Source organism: Vicia villosa, linkage group LG3 (assembly GCF_029867415.1).
Source record: "Vicia villosa cultivar HV-30 ecotype Madison, WI linkage group LG3, Vvil1.0, whole genome shotgun sequence".
NCBI lineage: Eukaryota > Viridiplantae > Streptophyta > Magnoliopsida > Fabales > Fabaceae > Vicia > Vicia villosa.
This window is the reverse complement of record NC_081182.1, coordinates 150869615-150876383: the sequence shown is the minus strand read 5'-3', so window position 1 is coordinate 150876383 and position 6769 is coordinate 150869615. Positions and strand designations below refer to the sequence as shown.

The 6769-nt window shown below is 32.4% G+C and overlaps 1 non-coding gene across 1 annotated transcript; it reads left to right on the top strand.

Moving 5' to 3' along the window:
* Window positions 1-6662: 6662 nt before the first annotated feature.
* On the top strand, window positions 6663-6769 carry LOC131593775 (small nucleolar RNA R71). The gene has a single exon (XR_009281156.1). It is a non-coding gene; the product is annotated as a small nucleolar RNA R71 (small nucleolar RNA).

Below are 6769 nucleotides of genomic sequence, written 5' to 3'. Positions count from 1 at the left end.
TGTCCTGTACACCAAAAGCGTTGCAAACATAACAAGCAAGCTCCTAATGTGCAGAATAAAGTCTCACAAGCATGCTTGGTCCTTGTACTTCACCATTGAAACCATAACTTTCTCATTTCTTCACAAACAAGTAAAGAGGTACAAGTATCACATGTGAACTTAAAACTCTGAGATTTTTCCCTCCATAAACCCTAATTTATGCCTATAAGTAGAGGCCCTTTCCTATTGCATCAAACACACCAGAATTCTCCAAGTCACCTATCACTTGAAATTCTCATTTTTCCAATCTTTGCATTTTTCTAGTGATTTTGAGTTCCACAAGTTCTGGGTTTCAACCAAGGTTCTAAACAACTTCTAAATACCATTTATAAGCTGTCTATAACTTCCACAACCTCTCAAAAGCTCCCTAACCAAAAATCATCATTTTCACCACCTTTAAAGCTCCACTAAGGTCTTAACTTGCAAAAATCCAAACCAAACACAAACCTACCAAGTTAGCCTTTCCAACAGCTTTTATTTATCATATGGAAGCTATCCATAACCTCTAAACACTCACCAAAGGCCTCAAACCTAAATCACTCTTCAAACCTCCATTAAAGAACCTCTTTGAACCAAATTTGCTATTTTCAAATTGGCTCGTGCGTTTTCAGGCTTTTGTGTTAGATACCTTCTATATCATATAAAAAAGCTATCCAAGCACCTGTTTCAGATCTGTAACACGAGGAATCCATTGTTCCAGCCATAACTTTTCTTGCTTCTAGGTGAAATCAAGCTAGAGGAAGGAGAGGTGATCAGTCCATTCTAACTGCCCAGAAAGCTTCCTTGGAGGTCATTAGAGCTATTCAAATTAAGAGAGCCCTTCTGAAACATCTCCAGGCACAAATTGGAACTCCATTTTCAAAGGTATGTAACTCAGATTCGAGCACACTCATTTAAGCATTGTTTGTTGTGTTTCTTGATACCATTCTACATAGAATCATGTTGGGAACAAAAGCCCTGAGCTTTTAGGGCCTGATTGTTTGATTTGAGCATTTAACTTGAAATTGAATTTTTAGGGTTTGTACGTATTTTTGAGAAATTCATGAGTTTGATTAAGTTTAAATTATTGTTGATTACATGGTTAGATTCGTGGCTCTTTGCTGATCATTTTAGCATTTTAGTTTGTTTAATTTGATTAAGATTTGGCAAAGTTTGAAAATTGGCCATTGTTGTGTTGTTGTTTGTCTTCACGAAGAAGATGAAGATCTTGGTGGGAAAATTTGAGATTTTAAAACAGAGTTTATAATATAATGAATTGAAGTTGTTTTAGTAACGACTACATCGTTACAGCACACTTGGTTATCAGCACGCACTTAGTTCTCTCATGCCCATGGTCTGGGGTTCGAATCTCCCTTGCCCCACACCTTTTGCCCTTTTATTTTTTTTCACATATTTGGCACCTATTTTACAATGCATTGAACTGGGATCCATCCTTAGTCACCACGCGCGCGTTGTTTGAATGGTTGATGTTCTGTGCTATGAAGCTAGTGGTGTGGGTTCAAGCCCCATGGCCAACAAAACTTTATTTATTTTTATCATTTTTTTCATCATTTTTTAATTAATTATGAAAATCCATAAAAAATAGAAAAATAGGTCCTTTTTAACTTGTTATTTTTTATGTAATTTATTTATCTTTTCTATTTTATTATTATGATTAAAAAATCCAAAAATATTTATTTCTATCTTATTTAAAAAAATAATCAAAAACATGTCTTTTTATGTGTTAAAAAATTAACTAAAAATCATCTTCTTTTGAATATTTTCTTCAAAGTAACTTTATATATTTTTGTATATATTTGTTTAGGGTTAGGATTTAATGTCATTTACTTTCCCATGTACCCTTAGACCAATCCTCTTTTAGGATTTGGTATTTAATCATTAAAATTAATTAGGTTTAGGTGTTTACTTCAAAAACCTAATTTCAAACCCTAATTTCTAAACCCTAGGTTTAAAACCCTAATCCAAAAACATGTTGATCTTTGTTATCCTTGAACTTGTTACCTTGTACATGATTGTTGATTTTAATCCATGCTTTTGTACTTATATGTTTATCTTAACCATTATCTTTTGTACATGTACTTGTTGATTTTTTATCCATGTGTTTTGTACTTCTTATTATCATACTTTGTTTATCTAACCATTATTCATAAGTTAAACATTCATCATCCATGATTCATTTATATATGAATCCATCCAGAGGTACAAATATCCTTGTTCATTATCATTGATGATTATCATACTTACTTGTTTGTCCTTTTGTGACACATGTTATCACACACACACTTGAGGTATCCATTGATTGTTTGCTTAAGTTGTTTGTTGAAAATCTAAAGGAATGGGAATGGTATTGACTAAAATTGTCAAGATACTTAAACTCTTTTCCAATCTCTTTTTTTTTTTTGTTAAAGCTTTTCACTTGTATTATGGTTTTGTATTGTTAAAGCTCAAACCAAACCCTTTTGTTTTTAAACCTTGGTACTAAGAGGAGAATTATTTCCGGTGAAACTACTCTTAGTCCATTGACCTTTGTATTGTTAAAGCTAGGTCTCTTTGTTTTAAAACCTTGGTGTTAAGAGAAGAATTATTCGCGGTGAAACTTCTCCTAACCCATTGACCTTGTATTGTTAAAGCTTGGCTCCTTCGAATTTCAAAATTGTTAAGTATTGTTAAAGCTTAACCCTTTTAAAACTTGTTAAGTATTTTAAAGCTTAACCCTCTTTTAAAAACTTGTGAGTATTTTAAAGCTCACGCCTAAAAATATTTTGGCCACTTTGGCTCTTTTTCCCTTTTAAGGGGAACTACAAAAGCTCTGACTTCCCTTTTCTTTAAAAGGGGTGTGTAAGCCTAAGATGCTATGTCTTATCGAGCTCACTTTCAAAAACTTCTTTTCCCATCTCCACACTCTTTTTAAATAAGTTCCCATATGATTTTCAAAATACATGTACACAAAAACAATAACATTTTCAAAGAGGTTCCTATGGAGTACCATGGATATGAGAGGTGCTTAAAACCTCCCCCTTGTATAACAAACCCCCTTATCCAAATCTCTGATAAGTTTATTAGTTTTGATTTTATATACTTCTTTGGGTTTTATTCGCTCTTTCTCCCATTCCTTTCGAAAACAATAAAGTGTGGTTGCCACTCTGTTTAAAACAAATGAGTTAAGTCTTTCCCATGGCTTTAGTCTCACCAATTTCACCGCTACAAACAAAATCTATCCATTCTCTACTCAATCCAAACCATATCAAAACGATTACCACATAAAAACAGTACCAATTCACACATTATAGCACATTTTTAACATGTTTTAGGGGTCGATTAACATCATACATAATCATCATCATTCAATTCATCAATTCACCCTAAAACTATGAAAAATCCCCAAAACCTAACATCTCCCAATTGAATCAATAACACCCTAATCAATTATATTACTCATGAATACATAAGAGATATTAATCGGAAGAGTTCCCCCTTACCTTAGCCAAAAACTTGATTCTTCCTCTTCCTCTTTCTATGATTTTCTTCCTCTCTTTCACGTTCTTCTCTTTCTCCTCTTTTTCTCTTCTATTTTTCAATTTCCTTATTTTCATTCTTTTATGAAAATAGAGTATAATTTTAGTAAAAAGGCCTAACAATCATACCCCCTCTTTACTAACCACAACTCTGGCCCAATAGCTCTATATTCCACATTTCTCCCATTAATCCAATTAAAGTACCGAATTTTTGAATAATTAATTTAAATTCCAATTAAATTAATAAATAGAAAATATGGGGTGTTACACGATGGATCCCAAATTGACTTCTTGGGGTCTGCTATCGCGAGATCAAAATGACTATACTATCTCCTATCATAAGTTGCACTCTAATCCGGGTTAAGATTTATCTCACCACAAGGGAAATCAAGCCCTTTACCAATACAACCCAATAAAAATAACAAGTATTCACATAGGAAAGTATAGACAAAAGTATGTAAAATAACAAACACAAAGGTAAAGTCAACCCTTCCAAAGATACACCAATAATTTGATCAGTATCCCCAGCAGAGTTGCCACTTTTCTGTAGCGGTGAAATTGGTGAGACTAAAGCCATGGGAAAGACTTATCTCATTTGTTTTAAACAGAGTTGCCACTACGCTTTATTGTTTCCAAAAGGAATGGGAGAAAGAGCGAATAAAATCCACAGAAGTTTTTAAAATCAAAACTAATAAACTTATCAGAGATTTGGATACGGAGGGTTTGTTATACAAGGGGAAGGTTTTAAGCACCCCTCATATCTATGGTATCCCATAGGAACCTCTTTGAAAACATTATTATTTTTTGTACATTCATTTGAAAAGCTTATGTGAATTTGTTTAAAAAGAGTGGGGATGGGAAAAAAAATTTGAAAGTGAGCTTGATAAGACACCACATCTTAGGCCTACATACCCCTTTAACAAAAGGGAAGTCAGAGCTTTTGTAGTTCCTCTTAAAAGGAAAATAAAAAGGGGCAAAAGTGGCCAAAATATTTTTGGGTGTTGAGCTTTAACAATACTCAACGGGTTTTTAAAATTTTAAGCTTTAACCAAACAAGGTCAATGGACTAAGAGTAGTTTCACCGGGAATAATTCTTATCTTAGTTCAAAGGTTTTAAAATAAAAGGTTGGTTGAGCTTTAACAATACAAAATCAAGTGTGGGTTTAAAAAGGTTGATCTTTAACAATAAAAAATCATTTTTTAATAAGTGAAAAGCTTTAACAATACTTTAACATAAAATAAAAGTGATTTAGAAAAGAGTTTGAGTACCTTGACAATTTTAGTCAATACCATTCTCATTCCTTTAGATTTTCAACAAACAACTTAAGCAAACAATCAATGGATACCTCAAGTATGTGTGTGATAACATGTGTCACAAAAGACAAACAAGTGAACATAATAATCATCAATGATAATGAGCAAGGATGTTTATACCTTTGGATTAGTTTATGTAAGAATGATGGGTGATGAATATGAAACTCATGCATATGGTTAGATAAACAATATATATATATATATATATATATATATATATATATATATATATATATATATATATATATAATATAATGGGTACAAGTACAAAGTATATGTATAAGTACGTAGGATAATGATCTAGGTAAACAAGTTCATTTAACATGGATAAACAAAGATTAACATATTTATGAATTTAGGGTTTTAATTTAACACCTAAACCTAATTGATTTTTCAATTACTTAATACCAAATTCTAAAATCGAATTGGTCTAAGGGTACATGGGAAAGTCAAAGACATCTTATCTTAACCCTATAAAATATTTTACAAAAATAAACAAGATTGATTTGAAGAGAATATTCAAAAAGGAATAATTTTTGTTGATTTTTTAACATTGAAAAGACATATTTTTTATTAATTTTTTAAATGAGATAAATTAAATATTTTTTGGATTTTTTATTATGATAATAAAATATGCATCATAAATAAATGGCACAAAATATTTTAAAGTCAAAAGATTAATTTTACTATTTTTGGTGAATTTTCAAAGTTTAATAAAAATCAAAATAAACAAGTACTAAAAATATGAGGTTTTTTGCTGATGGGGTTTGAACCCATGCCCTTCACATTGCAACTCAAAACCTTAGCCACTGGGCCAGGTGGTTGCGCTGATCATAAGGCCCAAACAAATCATTATATGTGAAACTTAGTTAAAAGTGTAAAATACAAAACAATTCACAAAAAGGTCTGGACGAGGGGGATTCAAACCCCAGACCTTGGGCACGTTCCAAACACACACACATTACCAACTCAACCAAACGATGAAGTCATTTAAAACACGCCTACCACTAAACTTAAAATAAACTAAGTTTTCAAAAATAATTTTCCCACTTCATCTTCATCAACTCAGCAACCCAAGAATAACAACAATGTTAACAATGGCACAAATTCAAACTTTCTCAAAACTGAATCAATTTTCACAAAATAAAACATCATTCTGATCAGCATCAAGACACGAACTCAAACATGTAATTATAAAATATTAATTCAAATTAAAACTCATGAATTTTTGGAATTTATCTATGAATCCTAATTTTTCAAAACAAAATTAAATGGTCTACATTTTGAATAAATTAGTGAAACTAGAGGGCTTTTGATCCTTGGACAATCTAAACACAATGGTATCAAGCTTTACCCAAATTAGTACCTCTATCACTGAGTTTGAGATTTTGAAATATACCTCTATAAGTGAAGATCGAATTCAACAATGGAGATGTTATAGAGTGGTGCTGATGATGTCCAGCTACTCCACATATCTCCCAGTTAGGTGCTACAGCAGCTGCGGTGGCTGCAGGAGTGATGGTTAAGTTCTCAATCTTTTGAGTTAAAGCGTCTACTTTAGCGTTAACACGGTCTATACCACTTACTTCGTACATTCCTCCTTTGGTTTGGGATTTCTCTATAGCGGCTCGTTCTCCTCCCCATTGGTAATGGTTTTGTGCCATGTTTTCTATGAGGTTATATGCTTCATCATGAGGTTTGTCCATCAGAGCTCCTCCAGCAGCGACATCTATAGTCATTTTAGTATTATAAAGTAGACCACCATAAAAAGTATGGATGATCAGCCATGGTTCGAGTCCATGATGAGGGCATAGTCTTAGCATGTCCTTATATTGCTCCCAAGCTTCGAAGAGTGATTCGTTGTCTTTTTGGGTAAATCCATTGATTTGACCTCTTAGCAT